Genomic DNA, 18278 nt, shown 5'->3' on the forward strand with positions numbered 1-18278 from the left:
TTAGGGGCAAATTTAGAAGAACTTAACGCCAAACTAGCTTCAATTTTTTGTCATTATGACAGCTTTTTTTTATTGTCGTATTTAAAAGTTGCCACTAAACTTGTAAATGAGAATATTCAAGATTGCAACTTCTGTTAGCAGGACTTAATGAAAATGAAATGCAAAGTAGGCATTATCGAGAAATAAACTGCTGTTAAGCTCACAATGCAACATTTACAAGGAAATCCCAGGACATTGATAAACCCTAAAACTGCCACTAAGTCAAATTAGGGGCAGTTATTTAAGGCCAGAAAAAAGCTGGTCTTAAAATAGGTGCAAACACTTGGTCCCACATGTAAATGTCTGGTTGCCAGGCAGCGCTGCAAGGAATATTGCTGTGCTGCCCTGCACCAAAACAAAAGGTTAGGAATGTGCCCTATCAATAAGATAGGGCTCATTCCTGGGCCCCATTCATGAGACGCTGCAGCTAAGTCCAATTAGAGGCAGTCATTTAAGGCCAGAAAATAGCTGGTCTTAAAATTGTTGCAACCACTTGGGCTCCCATTTAAAATGCCCAGGTGATGGACAGCGCTGCAAGGAATATTGCTGTGCGCTGCCCTGCACCAACACAAAAGGTCAGAAATGCACTAAATCAATTAGATAAGGCGCATTCCTGGGCCCCATTCATGAAACGTGTCGCATCACTGCTATAAAACAGCAATTGGATACTTTTCACTGCGCCCTCCATGCAACACCATGGCTGCTCAATGTACCATGCTCCCTGTCACAATCAATGACAAATATGTCTGGAACCCTGACATTTCTGTCAACGCTAAAGTCACGCATTGCTGCAGTTGTGTCACAAGAATGACGCAACTCCTCCAATGAATGGGGCCAGCCTATCCCTATGCTACTGTGCCACTGTTACGCATGCCATAAGGCAGGCATAAGGTTTTAACGCATTGGCGTCCTGATAGATTTCACTTTTCCACTCTTATGAGGCTTTGGTTTGTGGGAGCGCCCACCCTGCATACATCGTACCTGATTCATGCGTAATGTGGCACAGGGCTTTACAAGGTCACGCATATGCCTAGATGCATCGCTTTGTAAATACGGCGCAACATGGTGCAAAATTTATGCTGCAAGTACGTAAAGAAAATTAACTTTTTTTCCATAAGTAGACACACAATGGCTGGCATTTGAGAACACAGACACCCTTGCGCCATGGTGTAGGGGTGACTGTTTTGAGGTATTGATTGATGTTGTACCGTAAGGGACACCTAACTAGCCAAAACCATCAATCCAGGGTATTCCCTCTTTTTCTGTGTGCCGCAAAATGTCGTAAACATAGCAAAATGGAAAAAAAGGAGAAATGAAAACATTTATCCTCGCAGTGCCTCCCAAACTTTACCCTTGGGGCTGTATTAAATTCTGAGGCATTCCGAAGCTTTATGGTTTCTCGTAAGCCTGGGAATGCTTCAGAATCCATTGGTTTGCCATTAGAACGCCCACAGCAACACCCATTGAACGCCCCTTTCATACTGTTTAATGTGTGAAAGAGGCGCATATTTACAAGCCCATGAAAAGCTATGTAAAGTGGCTTAGGGTGGCCTTGTAAACATGCTGTGACATGTTACACAACTGGATCGTCAAACATGCAACATCACAGCATTGTAAGAGTGCCACTAGGATAATACAAGAATTCCTATAATTCATCCTTGGCAAGGACAACGACTCCATGGACCTCCTACCATTGCAGCTCGGAGCATCAAGGAGACCACCACCACCTCCCCTGACATGCATCGCTCACCTGAACAACTGCTCCATTCCCTTTGGGTGATGACTGGACCTGATCCTCTCTAAGAGCTGACATCTGTATACCTGAACTTTAGCAACAGGAAGTTGGAGACCAGGAACTGCAGAAAACCAGAGATTCCCGGAAGCAGCCTTTAACTGTGGAATAAGGAGAAACACACAACTAGTCAACATTAGATTAGGTTATCTGCATCTGAGGAGTCACATCCGGGGTCTGCTTAAACTCTGCCCTGGATGACCATGTCACAGTGGAGCCCATGTCGCTGGGCAAGCGTTCAGGGTAAGTGTCCGTATCCTTTCTCTGAGTGTGATCTGCATACAGCACCTTCTACCTCTCTTGTATAGCCTGCTGCAGATTGGGGGTGGCTTGTAGTTATGTTGGGGATGCCTGCTCCTCCTATGCCTCCTAGTACGACTGGCTCCGCGAATGATAGCTTGATGCTCAGACCCTTAACTCCCTGTCTGCAGCACCGGCCGACCAGTAGATTGCAGGCAGGTCCAGACCTGTTCAGCTGCGTCAATGATTTCCCCGTCAACATCTAAGATCACGCTCAGCCTTTACAGATAGAGGAGGGACTATTTGATGCCCAGCTGTTGGAGGCATCGGTTAACCATTAGAGACAGCCACTCTGATTCTGCACACCCGTGACATAGTCAGTGAAGAAAATAACTGTGGTGTTCCCCACTTTCACCTCCCTCAGCTTGCGTAGCTCCCTCAGGACAGTCTCATGATCCCTGTTGGAGGCAGACGAGAAAGGGTCCAGGACCTCTTCCCGACAGCGTGTAGCTCACCGCCACTTGATGGACCTGCTCCACAACAATGAATGGGGAGAGTCCACCAGATGGCAGTAGGTCACGCAACCAGTCTCAGTATATGCCACTGCATAAGCCACTTCTGCTCCCTCAGGTAGACCCGACACCCTTACGTTGTTACTCTGCGAGTGGCCCTCCACATCCTCCACTGTTCTTGCCAGTGACTTCACATGTGCTATTAGCTGCTCTACCTTCAATGCTGCGCTCAGGGTACTCAGGGGTACTTTGGCCAGTTCTTGCTCAATGTTGGGTACTTTGTAAGTCAGCTTGTGACAAACTGTGCACTCCTGGATGAAGTTGACTGTGATGTTGTCTATGCAGTACTCAAGAGAGGTGCCATTTTGTTTGAGTTTAGAGTCCAGGTTGTCCACTGACACACACCCTGGTGGCCAGCAATCACCAGCTGCTCGGTTCACTGATACAGAGGAGCGGCCAAATATTGAAGCCACCCATCTGAATGTGGACCATTGTTGCGCCAGATGCCCAGGCACTATGTATGATGTGCAGTGCAGTGTGGTCAGCCAGCCCCTCGCCCCCAGTCAGTTGTATGCTAGTCAGGAATCTTCATTCGGGGGTACCCATGGAAATCCCTGGTACACCCAAGAGTTCACTACCAGGGGGTGAGGAAAGGCAGCACCACACGGTTGCCTCCTACCATCTAACAGTGGCAACCAGATTCTGTGTTTCCCAGTACCCCAGTGAGTGACAGCAGATCAAGCTGAGTGCCCAAGGGCCTGGTCCCGAATCGACCCCCATGCCCCTGGCACCCACCGCCACCAAAAAAACAATATCAGTGACTAGAACCAGTTAGTGGAGTCCTCCACCAGTCTTGTGTGGTGCCTTCGGTGATGTAGGTCAGCCGCAGTGCAGGGATTGCTCAGGGCACTAGGCCTGGGCCCAACTCGACTCCGGGGTCTCCTCCACTCCATGTCCCACCTTATACTCACCTGCACATTGACCCTGGGGCTCAATCTGCGACGCTCTCCCTGAATCAGCGGCTCAGCCAGGCAGAAATACACAAGCCTGGGTACAGCAGTCGCTGCCAAGTCCGTTGGGTAACTTCCCGAAGTGGGTGTTGCAACAGGGCCCTCTTATGCTTGAAGTTGCAGCGCTCCTGCCACACAAGTTCAGCACAGCTCAAGGGCCTCACCCTCCACAGCATACGGGCAGCACCACATCCTCCGGGCTGTGCTGCAGAGAGGCACAAGTCACCATTCGCAATCTCCTTGGTGCACTCTGGTGTAGTGGTGATGCATGTTATGCAATGCAGAGCTCCCTATGTCGGTGCACAGGAGGGCCTCTCCCGATCACACCTCCAAGGAGCGCCAGGCGGACTTCTGACACAGGTCAACAATGTATCTCCATGAGACCTGCCTGACTGCGCAACCAGGTAAGGGTGATCGCTGATGCCTCAATGTCTACCGCCACATCCCACAGGCTTGGGCCCGATGTGGCCCACCTCCACCGTCAGGCCGCAGTGACTCCACACCACCACTGCCTCTCACTCCGGGTCTCAGACACAGGCCCTACAAGGCCTCCGGGGCCCGGAGAATGTCCACGCTTCAAGGCATCTGCTGCCACGGTGTCGCAAGAATGGCGCTGTGCAAAATGCTGCGTCGCCTGTTTTTCCCCAGCGATGCGCCGCTTTTTATAAATGAGACTCTGACTGTTCATCCTGGCTGTTTTTTCATTAGAGGTGTATTTATAGGCTATTTTTGTGCCTAGAGACTGGAAAGTGACGTTGGGCTGACTAATGTGAATTTTTTTGCTGCTAATTGGCCTTTCATCACTTTTTTGTCTGTAACGTAAACATTTTTATCACCTTGACACTAGTGTTAGCGGCAGTTTACGCTGTGGCTAGCTGATACAATTGCCATGTACCAACGTATTGTAAATACGTTGCTAACAGGGCGATAGTTTTCAGCAATAGACAGCGTTAAGAAAATAGCCACTAATTAATGCAAAAACTGGTTAGCAGCAAACCTTGTTAATGTACATCTTAGTTTGTTCACATCACCCCTGTGCCTGTAAGATATATTATTTACCTAAACGGTGTAGCCTAAGGCATTTCATATAAAATTGGTACATGAAATTCAAGAAATTAGGCAATATTATGACTGTGTAGAAAAAAAATCTAACCTGGACTTATTTGGAGTCTCAAAAGCCATCCCCTACAGCTGGTTAATAATTAAGGAAGAGGAGGCTACTACTGGTGACATTTGATAAGGGTCAGACTTATGTATCCACTGCCGAGCATTCAGCCCTTTGGAAGATTTTTAAAGGAGGAGCCCAGGCTTGCATGGTCACAGGCAACTGATTTTGGAGAAGGGTATCATATTTTTCAAGTTATCCGGAATGCAGTATAGTGGTGGAACTGGGAATGGGCTAGTTCCTCTGGTGTCAGTAGGACGCATGAAATATGTGGCATCATAAGATTAAATGGGTGACACATAAATAATTCAAATCTGCACCTCCATACATAAACCTCTGCACGGTCAGGCTGTGCTGGGAAGGATCCTGGGAAGGACAGAGGATGAACCAGTAGCAGCTTGATCCCTATTAGGTATCTTGCTTGATGCAGCCACTCCTGACTTGTACTCTCTCTTTGGCTGGTGGCACCAGTTTCCTGACTCTCTGTCAGGTCCAGCAAAAATAGAGTTGCTGAGGTATTTGACAAAGGGGAATCTCTTCACTTTTTTTATAACTGGTATTGAATAAAACCTGGAGGAGTAGGCAGTGGGTCCTTTCTATGGCATGCCATCATCCGTCAAGAGAGTCAAGGTTAGTCTGCAATAGAGTGATTGTGGCGTGCTGCTGAGGAAGAAACCCAGGTCATGGAATTTCCAGGGCTAGGCAGGAGGGCAAGACAGGAGTCCTTGCATTGAAGTAACTTACTTTTAAGTAGAAGAGAGATGCAAGAGGCTCTGAGGGAATGAAAGAACCAGGCCTTTACTTGTCCACATGTTCAGTATGTTTACAAGTTAAAGCAGGTGTCCCGGAGCAATCGCCAGAAGATGAATATCATGATTCCTCTGAATCACCCTTTTGTTTGTTGGCTCCCATGGTGGATCACAGCGTACTCCTGTGCTGTTTTGAAATCTTGCATCCTACTTTTACAAGTTGAGGAACCATCCTCTGCCTCCACAAACCATGGATAAAGAAGAAAATGATCCTCAGCTTTAGGGAAGCCCTGAAACCTCTCAGAAGTGACCTCTCCCTTGTGGGTACTCCTAGGCCACCTGAAGCAACTGTGCCACTACTTGAGTCTGAGTTGAGCATCCTGGATGTCAGACAACCATGACAACAAAAACATAAAGTGGGTTTGCAGAGAGCAGGCAGGAACAGCCCAATCCACTGCAAGGCGAGAAGATTGTTGGGTCTGCAGAAGTGATAGAAAAAAAAACACAGCTCTAGGAGACTCCAAGGTGGACTTCAAGGACTGTACTTGGCAGTGGGTACCCCTCAGGAGGCCAGGAACACCTGCATCAAAAATAAAAAAAATTACCACTGTGGCACAATGAAAAAGAAAGAAGTGAAAAAAAAGTATCTTTGCATCCTGACATCCTGATTCCTAGACAACTACGGACGTCCACAGAAGCAAAGAAATTCATGGGATGGATCCAGACAAAACACATAAAATTTAGCTTAGGGTCAGAGGCCAAAGTTTATAGACTATTCGGGATATGCAGCCCCTATATCAACTATAAATACACACAATATAACCCAAAGTCTCAGTATTTAAAGAAGAACAGAAAAATACTCAAAATGACCAAGACTCTAAAAGTAAATACATTTTATTTATATGGATTCCCATCACTCACCATTCCAGATGACATGCTTCATCATCTGGGTATCCTTTGTAAGGGCTAACACTCTCACCCCAGAAAGGGGGAGCCCAAGAATGTTATTTTGAAAGGTATGGATGCAGAGATGAGCAGATGTAAAGTATGGGGTGTATGGGAAAAACTGTGCAGTGCAAAACAATGAAGTGAAAGGTTAAAATTGAAGCGTAATCAGACTGTCAAATTTATTAGTGTCTGATACGATCAAAAATTAAAAACAGTGCAAGGGAACAGTTTTAATAAATAGCCGTCCACTACAAGAAAATGGTCAACATGTTTCAGCACTTAGCGGTAAATGTAAACCTTGTGCTTTCATCTGGACCTATTAAACAATAAAGCTACTGCTAACAAGAAAACGTGATAAACAGAAAAAAAGGATACACTGGGAATCAGTCTTCTCACAGTTCACAATCCTCGTGACTCTTGAGTAATCTATACAGAAAATAATAAAAAAGAGACACAATAGAGTCTTGGAATAGAGTATTGACAGTACCTCAGTGTTTTCTATGTGGCTAATAATAGACCATCAAGCTTAGCCCTCAGCATAGGCTGAACCTACCATCGAGGCTTACCTCAAAAGTATGGAGGAAAGGACCTCACCACACCTGGAAACAGCTCAGGACAAAGGAGGCACCGCTCTGGAAGGAAAAAACACACCAAACTATAGTTCCAGAGGCGCAGTTAAAAACCTTCAACATTAAAACCAAACCTAATGCCATAGGCAACAGGGAGAGCCCTCATAACTAACACACACTCTCCATATCTCATGTAGAACCAATAATAATAATAATAATAAAGCCATTTTTAAAGCGCCTGGTTACACCTATGACGGTGTGTCCCCGCGCTAAAATGCTACTACTCCCAGATGAGACAGAAAGTACCAGAGTACTCTTTATTTGGGGAAGAGATAAGTTTTTAAATATTGTCTGAATCTTATTTCGGAGGGTTCCATTCGAAGGTTTAGGGGGAGGCTATTCCAGTGTTTGCAAGCCAAGAAACGGAAGGAGCTGCCTCCCATTCTGGTCTTGTGAACACGGGGAAGTTGGAATAACATCACTCCAGCGGATCTGAGATTTCGGATGGGGCGATGGATAGTGAGGAGTCTTTGCAAATAGTTGGGGCCTTTTCCCTGGGCAATGCGGTGAGCCATACATAGTGCCTTAAATTTAATGCGCTCCATAATAGGGAGCCAATGGAGTTTACGCAATGCTGTCTTACCGGATGCCCTGCGTGGAAGATTGAGTACCAAGCGGGCCGCGGCATTTTGGACACCTTGTAGCTGTTGAATGCCTTTTTTGTTCAGGCCAAGAAGAAGGGCATTGCCATAATCCAGATGTGGCGTGACCAGGGCGTGGATAAGTTTCTTCCTGGCACCGAAGGGGAGCAGATCGAGAACTTTGCGGAGAGTTTTCAATATTCCAAAGCATTTTCCAGTGATTTTATTAATCTGTTGCTTGAAGGAAAGCTCCGCATCGATCATAATTCCCAAATTTTTGACAACCTCTGCTGAGCGGGGAATTGGCCCTAATTCCGTTGGCCACCAGTCCTGCGACCAGGTGGAGGGGGACTTACCGACCACCAACAACTCCGTTTTATCGCCATTTAGGCGGAGGCAGTTGCTGTTCATCCATCCTGCCACAGCCCGCAAACAATTGGAAAAGTTAGCGGCTTCCTCAGGCTGGTTGTTGGCAAGTTGGATTATTAATTGGGTATCGTCAGCGTATGTGACGATATCCACACCATAGGATTCCACAATATGTGCCAAAGGCTCCATATAAATATTGAACAGCGTGGGGCTCAAACTTGAGCCTTGTGGAACTCCATGCCTCAACTTACGAGGAGATGATTTATAAGGAGGGCAATGCACCTGAAAATTCCTATTTTCCAGAAAGGATTTTATCCACTCCAGGGCTGGACCCTCTATTCCCATATCGGAGAGGCGTGACAGCAGCGTTGAGTGCAGCACGGTGTCAAATGCTGCACTAAGGTCTAAAAGTACCAACGCTGCTGTCTGCCCTCCATCAACAAGTTGTCTCAGGCGTTCTATGGAAAAGAGGACCGCGGATTCAGTTGAATATCCTGCTCTGAATCCTGACTGGGTTGGGTGGAGTGTTGTCTCGTCCAGGCACCCATTGATGTTATATACCTGGTACCGCCATCTAATTGATATCTCAGGCTAAGTGTAGCACCAGAAAGTCTCTTGCTAAATCAAACAACCAAGGACTGACGACGTCTGGTCAATATACTTATATAGCTCTAGCATCATGCAGCGATCACCAGTATCGAAAGAGCAGTCCTGTGGTGATCCATTTCACTCCTCAGATAATGAGAGCATAAAGCAATTTTTACAGTCAAACCCACTCTAGAAGTGCTGTGCCTGGTATCTCTGTAATACTGAAATAAAAGGCTATCTCAATGGTCCACAACCTCTCTTGCTAAATCAGGCACCGAGACCAGGGACTTTAAGGAGGTATCAGAAAAGCCCGATATTGGTCATCACTTAAATCGTATCTTGAACCAAATGTAACGCCCTAGATACACATTATTCAGGGAACTAGCACCTTCGCGGTGTATGGCCAAAAGCTAGTGTAGCTATAGCCACCACACAAAGATCACAAATATACAATCCTTCAGTGATCCATATCAATCCTCCAACAATGAGGGCATGCTGCAATCTAAACAATCATACCCGCTCTGACCCTCTCCGTCGGTAACTCTGAAGGTCTTTAGAGCCGTCGGGGAGGTACCGATCGAGGGTTTGGAAACACTATAAGTAGAGACCTGTTTTTTGCTCCCACTTCCGCGTACTCCTTCGCGTGATCCCGTCTGACACGAGAGTTCGGCCGAACTCTCGCGGGATCACGCTGTGGACTACCAAACTCCCAAAGCCTCATGGGAGTAGTAGTTTTTCCTTGTCAAAACATTGTCGGGTAGGGGGAAATACCCACATAAAGTGTGATTAAACCAGATAGACATATGGTGTTAAAACTACTAATATGTGATTGCAAAAGGTCAAAATTGAATTGCAAAAGGTCAAAATTGAAAATAGTAGAAAACACAATAAATAATAAATAAGCAGGAATAGTTGGATCAATCACTCAAATTACTCTACTTGACTCATGATTAATAATGATAACAACGTTCACGCTGTAAACTACCAGACTCCCAGAGCCTCATGGGAGTAGTAGTTTTTACTTGCAAAAACATCATCGGATAGCGAGAGAAATACCCACATAGAGTATGAATAAATCAGCTAAACATTTGGTGTGTGTTAGAACTGGGGGTCTCTAGTTGGCAGAGGTAGGTACCAATGTCCAAATAGGGACCCTTGCTTCTAGTCAGGACGAGGAGATAACCCTCTTAGATAACCCCTGCTCGCCCTCAAGGTAGCTTGGCCGGAGCAGTCTAGGCTAACCAGAGGCAATGCGTTAAGTATTTGTACCAACACTCACAGTAACACAGTGAAAACACCACAAACTGATTCTACAACAGTTTAGGAAAATAAAGATATTTATTCTAAACTACACAAGACCAAAACGGCAAAAATCCAACATACACAATGCAAGTTTACGGTTTCAAATGAGTTCTTCAGGTTGTAATCAAAGTTCTTTAAGTTACGATCAAATAATCCACAGATGCGTGAAAAGTTCACAGTTGCGTCACGTTGACTCACAGTACCTTTTAGATGCAACAAAGTTCCACAAGCAGGAAGCTGGTGCGGTGGAAACAAGCAACTCGTTACTCCTGAGACCCTGGGGAGGCGATGCGACAGCCCCGCTGCAGCAGCGGGCGGGCGGCGACGAATCCGGTCTGTAAGGGGAGGAAGGCAGCTTGCGTAGATTCCGGTGCGTAGGTTCCGTGGGAAGTTTGTTCTCGCAAAGGCACGATGCGATGATCTCGTAGGGGCTGCGACGATCTCCGGGGTGACGATGCGCAATCCAGCGGTGACCCTCTCTCTCGCAGCTCCTCGATGTGATGTTTTCTGCGACGATGTTCGCAGCGACGTGAGGCGGTCCGCAAGCAAGCGGTGCGGTGATCTCACCCAGCGACAGGCTCTGCGATGACACTCGCAGCGATGTTCGATTCCCCTGCACCGGCCTGGTGCGTCACGCAAACGAAGGGTGCGACGGCCTCGGCAGCGAAGTCAGGTGCTGCGCCGATCTCGACCCTCGTAGCGGCGGGAGACTTCTCGCACTGTCGGGGTTGCGCTCCGCCAGCGAGCGATGCGACACTTTTCAGCTTCACAAGTTTCTCAGCTTCGTCTCAAGCTTCCCAGCTCCGGTTCGACTTCTAGAGGCCCCACAACTGGATCAAGCACTCTACGAAGGACAGAACTCTCTCAGCAGAGTTCAGGGAGACTGGGGGTGAAGTCCTTTTGTTCCTGGGACTTCGGAAACAGGGAGCCAGCTCTTCTCAGGCCCTTGGAGATTCCTTCAAGACAGGGGACACAGCTCACAGCAAAGTCCTTCCCCTCTCCTTGGCAGCAAAGCAACAGCAGGTCAGTCCAGCAGAGCAGCAGCAGGACAGTCTTCCTTCTTCAGAGTCAGCTTTCTCCTTGGCAGAGGTTCCTTCTTGATTTTCAGGATGATCTAATTTTCTGTTGTCAGGGGTCCTGTACTTATACCCCTAAAGTCTTTGTTCTTTCTGTGCATGTGGGCCCTGAGCCCGGTCTGAACCAGTTCTGGGTGGATCCTGAGCACCTTGACGTGCTGGCTGCATCTTTCCTTTCAGAGTGAGGGGCAGAGTCCTCCGCCGCCCAGCAGGGGGTGGAGCCAGCATTGTGGCAGGCAGGCACAGCCCTATTCAGCCCAGGTGCTAACTCCTCCCACCACTCAGGTAGCAATCGCTCCACTCAGCCTAGTGCTGACTCATCCAGCCTCTGGGGGGATTCCCCCGCTCCTGTCACTCACAAACCAGACAGTCAATACACAAACAGTCTCAGGCACACAGAAGGGTCAGACAAGAGAACAGCAACTTTCTAAAAGTGCTGTCCTCAAACACAGGATCTAAAAACCACCTTTCCTAAAAGATGCGTTATTAAATTCTGAGTTCAGGGATACTAGATACTTATGTCCTATCTTGTTCCTATGGGAAGAAATGCCGTTAACCACTGTAGCCAGCATCCCCCATGTTAACCTATTGAGCAAGATAGCCTTACAATAGTGAAAACGAAAATGGCTGTAGTTCACTACCAGAGCATGTCACCTGCACCAGTACATGCTCCACCTTTCACATACACGGCACCCTGCCCAGGGGGGTACCTTGGGCCTTCCATAGGGGTGACTGATGTGCACGAAAAGGGAAGGGTTCGGCCTGGTCAGCGGGGACGCGGACCAGGAGGACATGGCAGTTCTAAACTGCCCGTAGGCGCTGCAGTGGCAGGCCCGAGACACCATTTTAGGGCTACTCCCGTGGGTGGCACAATCAGTGCTGCAGGCCCACTAGTAGCATTTGTCGTCACCAGCCCTGGCACACCCAGTGCACTTTACGAGGGACTTCATGGTGATACAAATATGCCAAACAGGTATATCCAATCAGAATAACACTTTATATAGGGAGCACTTACACTCTGGCGCTGATCAGCAGCGGCAGAGTGTCCAAAGCATCTAAACCAGCAAAAACGAATCCAGAACAGCATCGAAAAATACAGGAGGCAGAGGCAAAAAGATAAGGGTAATCACGCCAAAAGATGTCAGGTCTAACACGTGTCCCCTCCAGCTGAAAGTGGGGAGAACTACCCACCCTCTTGGGAGTTCTCTTCACTAAGGCGGAAAAACCTGGACAGACCATCAGCGTTGGCGTGTTCTGTACCGGGGCGGTGTTCCACCGTAAAGTCCATTCCCTGTAGGGAGATGGACCACCTCAACAGTTTTGGATTTTCACCCCTCATGTGCATTAACCACCTGAGGGGCCTGTGGTCGGTCTGCACGCGAAAGTGAGTCCCAAACAGGTAGGGCCTCAACTTTTTCAGAGCCCAGACCACCGCAAAAGCCTCCCTTTCAATCGCACTCCACTTCTGTTCCCTGGGGAGTAGCCTCCGACTAATGAAAGCTACCGGCTGGTCTCCATTCTCCTCAGTGGCTTGTGAGAGTACTGCTCCCACACCATGCTCTGAAGCGTCCGTCTGAACTATGAACTCACTGGAAAAGTCAGGTGCCTTGAGCACCGGTGCTGTGCACATCGCAGTCTTCAGGGCCTCAAAAGCAGTTTGGCAGGCGTCAGTCCAGTCAACTCTTTTGGGCAACTTCTTGGAAGTGAGTTCTGTCAAGGGAGCGACAATGGTGCCATATCCCTTGACAAACCGTCTGTAATACCCGGTGAGTCCTAAAAAGGCTCTCACCTCTGTCTGGGTCTTGGGGGGCTCCCAAGCCAGAATGGTATCAATCTTAGCTTGTAGGGGCGCCACCTGGCCGCTCCCCACCTGGTGTCCCAAATACACCACAGATCCCTGCCCTATCTGGCACTTACTGGCCTTGATAGTGAGGCCTGCCTTTTGCAGAGCCTTCAACACTTCGCAGAGGTGTTGCAAGTGTTCCTCCCACGTGGAGCTTAACACAGCAATGTCATCCAGGTATGCGGCGCTGAACTCCTCTAGCCCGGACAGTACCTGGTTAACCAGTCTCTGGAACGTGGCAGGGGCATTCTTCAACCCAAAGGGCATGACTCGTTACTGGAAGTGCCCCTCTGGCGTTGAAAATGCTGACCTCTCTTTGGCCCCGTCAGTTAAGGCAATCTGCCAGTACCCCGAAGTCAAATCGAACGTACTGAGGTACCTGGCAGTTCCCAACCGATCCACGAGCTCATCAGCTCTGGGGATAGGGTGTGCGTCAGTCTTCGTGACCGCATTGAGCCCACGGTAGTCCACGCAAAACCGGAGTTCTGGCGGGCCACCGGGGGTAGCAGCTTTCTTGGGGACCAAGACCACTGGGCTAGCCCAGGGGCTGCTAGAGGGCTCAATCACCCCTAGCGCCAACATCTTGGAAACCTCTTCCTTGATGCTGGCCCTGACCTTGTCGGCTACCCTGTAAAACTTTTGTTTTACCGGCAGACTGTCTCCAGTGTCCACATCATGGACGCACCAGTTGGTGACTCCTGGGGTCAGGGAGAACAGAGAGGAGAACTGACCCGACACTTGGCGACAGTCATTCTGCTGTTCTGGGGTCAGGGTGGGCGAGAGGACCACACCATCCACTGACCCGTCGTGCTCCTTAACTGCCAGGAGGTCAGGGAGAGGATCACTATCCTCTTCCATTCCTGCATCTGTAGCCATGAGCATGGTTACTTCAGACCTCTCAAAGTGTGGTTTGAGGCGGTTCACGTGCAAAACTCTCAGGGGCTGCCTGGGAGTCTTCAGGTTAACCAGGTAGGTTACCTCACTCTTCCTTTCCACCACCTCGTATGGCCCAGACCACTTGTCTTGGAGCGCGCAAGGCTCCACTGGCGCCATCACCCACACTTTCTGCCCAGGTTGAAATTCGACCAGAGTGGTATTCTGGTCGTACCATCTTTTCATTTCTTCCTGGCTTGCTTCCAGGTTCGCCTGAGCGAGTTTCCTGAAGCGTTGTGTCTGGTTGCGGATGGCCAGCACATAGCTGAACACATCCTGGGGGGTTTTCCCACGGGACTTTTCCCAACCCTCCTTCACCAGTGAGAGAGGTCCTCTGACAGGGTGGCCATACAGGAGTTCGAAGGGACTGAACCCTAAGGACTTCTGAGGCACCTCCCTGTAGGCAAACAACAGGCATGGTAACAAGACGTCCCACTTCCGTCTCATGGGCTCCGCTAGGCCCATAATCATACCTTTCAGGGTCCGGTTGAACCTTTCAACCAGCCCATTTCCTTGAGGGTGGTAAGGAGTGGTGAACTTATAAGTTACCCCACACTCCTCCCACAGAGACTTCATGTACCTAGAGATGAAGTTGGTACCCCGGTCGGAGACCACCTCTCTTTGGAACCCCACACGGGAAAAGATCCCCATCAATGCACGGCCCACCACGGGTGCTGTGATTGTCCTGAGAGGGACTGCTTCCGGGTACCGGGTGGCATGGTCCACCAAGACCAGGATGAACCTGTTGCCTAAGGCTGTCTTGGGGTCCAGGGGCCCTACGATATCTATGCCCACCCGCTCGAAAGGGGTGCTCACCACTGGGAAGGGTTGAAGGGGGGCCTTCAACTTCATTCCAGTCTTGCCACTAGCTTGACAGGTTTGGCAAGATCTGCAAAAGGAACCAACGTGCTTTCTCATCTGGGGCCAGTGGAAGTGGGTGACAAGCCGGTGTAGGGTCTTGTCTTGCCCCAGATGTCCTGCGAGAGGCACGTCATGAGCCAGACCCATTAGGAAGTTTCTGAAGCGCTCGGGTACCACCAGCACACGGGCTGCACCGGGCTCAGCAAACTTAGGCTCGCTATAGAGTAGGTCACCTTCCCAGTAAACATAGTGATCTTTGACTGCTCCACCTGCTGCCTGATCTACAGCCTGTTGCCGCAGACCAACGAGGGAAGGGCATTCCTTCTGCGCCTGGCAGAACTCCTCCCTGGAGGGACCACCTTCTTGCTGCCAATGGGTCAGCTCAGGTAGGTCTCCCAGTTCGGCGACCTGTTCCCCTGTAGGTTCCAGGGCATCCCCCTCAGGTTCTGCTTCCTCCTGGACCGTGGGAACAGCTGGGGCCGGTTTCCCGCGCCCTCTGCCTCTTCCTCTCTTGGCAGGTCTCTGGGCCACTGTTTCAGGCTCCAGCTCTGCTGATTCACCCTTACTGGCTGCCGTAGCGCGCGTGGTCACGCAGATCCACGCAGGCAGACCCAACATTTCCAAGTGAGTTCGGTGTTCTATGTCCTTCCATGGAGAACTCTCCAGGTCGTTACCTAACAGACAGTCCACAGGCAAGGCATCACTGACAACTACCTCCAAAAGACCAGAGACTCCTCCCCACTCAAAGGAAACCTTCGCTAACTTGCAGAGGCGCACTGAGCTGTCAGCGGCCACTACAGGGCGGAGTACGCCAGGGATGATTTGCTCGTCAGACACCCACTGACACCTCACGGATGTCACACTGGCTCCGGTGTCTCTCAGTGCTTCAACCTCCCTCCCATTGATGGTCACCTTCTGCCCATATTTCTTAGTGTTTGAGGGCAGTAAGGTTTCCGGGACCATCTCTCGGTCTCCTAGCGAGACAAGGGTCATGACCGCTAGCTCTCCCCAATCACTAGAAACCAAATCCCCACCCAAAGCTACACTAGCTAACGCTGGCGCAGGAGCACCAGTGGGTGCGGGCTTCTTCTTGGGACATTTCGGAGCGATATGGCCCACCTCGTTGCAGTGATAGCAGGTAGGGGGACCCTGGTTATTTCTCTTGTCCCGCCTACCCTTAGAGGGCCATGGCTGTTTAGGCTTGGGGGTTTGGGAATCCTTTTCCGGGGAACTACTTTGGGGCCCTTGCGAGAACTCCTTTTGGTTACCCTTGTCCCCCCCACTCTTCTGCTGGGGACCCTGCCCACCTTTGGCTGTGGTACCCACAATTCCTCTGTGGACCCTGGTACTAGACCAGTGGTCCGCCTCCTTAGCAAGCTCAATGGGGTCTGTCAGCTTGCTGTCTAAAAGATGCTGGCGCAGCTCTGGAACACAAAGACTACTCAAGTGCTCCCAACTGATTAAATGCAACAACCCCTTCAAATCAGTTACTTTACTGCCCTTCATCCAACCTTCCAGTGCACGCGAGTACCCATTCACACACTCCATCCAAGTCTCAGACTCTTTCTTCTTGGAGTTTCTAAACTGCAGTCTGTACTGCTCTGGAGTAAGGCCATACCTGAGACATAAGGCCTCCTTCATATTGGGGTAGGTCATGGCACCTGTCAATTCTAAAGGCTCTAGAGCACTCCTCCCAGACGCCTCAAAATGTTTCCACAGGCCCGCCCCCCAATACTTGTCAGGCACATCATTCATCTTCAATGCAATTTCATACGAAGTGAACCAGGCATAAATATCCTCACTCCTATGGTAATTCTGTACCAGGTCTTTGGGAATATATACTTTACCCCCATGCACTGGCTGTGCGCTGCCACCATTTGAACCGGCATCCGCCTCTCTGTTTTGCAGATCCAGCTCTCTCATTCTCAACTCGTGAGCCAAAAGCAATTTCTTTTCCTCTAAGGCGCGGGCATTTTTGCTCTCCTCCGCCGCCTTCTCTACTTCCAATTGCTTCATCTTCATTTTCATGACCTCCAGGTCATATTCTCTTATTCTTTGATTTTCCTGTAACTCTTCCGGGGTGAGGCCCCTACCGGAGTGGTTGCTGCCAGCTCCTGAGCCTACTCTGCCCACTGGCAGGTCTTTGCCTTGAAAAGCACTGTCTACATCTTCAACCTCATTTCCTTCCTGTGCTTCCCAATAGGTTTTCAAGATTTTCTGCAGCTCCTCCTTCCTGTAGGCGCTCTTTATGGGGCACTCAAACTGCTGGCAGAAGTACCTAAGATGCTTTACTGGGTAGGAGTACAGATCTTCAATCGAGAATTCCAAATCTATCTCTGCCTCCTCACTGGGCGCTTTCCCATTCAGAGACATGATGCTTTCCGAAGAGTTACTCAACAACAGAATGCAAAAACTCAAAAACCAGTAGTATGCGGTGGCGTAATGGTCTGCACTCACTAGTGATGTACACCAATTACTGTGGGTCAAGTACAAATACAAGCTCAAATCCCACCGCCTGACCACCAATGTTAGAACTGGGGGTCTCTAGTTGGCAGAGGTAGGTACCAATGTCCAAATAGGGACCCTTGCTTCTAGTCAGGACGAGGAGATAACCCTCTTAGATAACCCCTGCTCGCCCTCAAGGTAGCTTGGCCGGAGCAGTCTAGGCTAACCAGAGGCAATGCGTTAAGTATTTGTACCAACACTCACAGTAACACAGTGAAAACACCACAAACTGATTCTACAACAGTTTAGGAAAATAAAGATATTTATTCTAAACTACACAAGACCAAAACGGCAAAAATCCAACATACACAATGCAAGTTTACGGTTTCAAATGAGTTCTTCAGGTTGTAATCAAAGTTCTTTAAGTTACGATCAAATAATCCACAGATGCGTGAAAAGTTCACAGTTGCGTCACGTTGACTCACAGTACCTTTTAGATGCAACAAAGTTCCACAAGCAGGAAGCTGGTGCGGTGGAAACAAGCAACTCGTTACTCCTGAGACCCTGGGGAGGCGATGCGACAGCCCCGCTGCAGCAGCAGGCGTGCGGCGACGAATCCGGTCTGTAAGGGGAGGAAGGCAGCTTGCGTAGATTCCGGTGAGTAGGTTCCGTGGGAAGTTTGTTCTCGCAAAGGCACGATGCGATGATCTCGTAGGGGCTGCGACGATCTCCGGGGCGACGATGCGCAATCCAGCGGTGACCCTCTCTCTCGCAGCTCCTCGATGTGATGTTTTCTGCGACGATGTTCGCAGCGACGTGAGGCGGTCCGCAAGCAAGCGGTGCGGTGATCTCACCCAGCGACAGGCTCTGCGACGACACTCGCAGCGATGTTCGATTCCCCTGCACCGGCCTGGTGCGTCACGCAAACGAAGGGTGCGACGGCCTCGGCAGCGAAGTCAGGTGCTCCGCCGATCTCGACCCTCGTAGCGGCGGGAGACTTCTCGCACTGTCGGGGTTGCGCTCCGCCAGCGAGCGAAGCGACACTTTTCAGCTTCACAAGTTTCTCAGCTTCGTCTCAAGCTTCCCAGCTCCGGTTCGACTTCTAGAGGCCCCACAACTGGATCAAGCACTCTACGAAGGACAGAACTCTCTCAGCAGAGTTCAGGGAGACTGGGGGTGAAGTCCTTTTGTTCCTG

The sequence above is a fragment of the Lissotriton vulgaris genome, chromosome 8 (genome assembly GCF_964263255.1).
Source record: "Lissotriton vulgaris chromosome 8, aLisVul1.2, whole genome shotgun sequence".
Lineage (NCBI taxonomy): Eukaryota > Metazoa > Chordata > Amphibia > Caudata > Salamandridae > Lissotriton > Lissotriton vulgaris.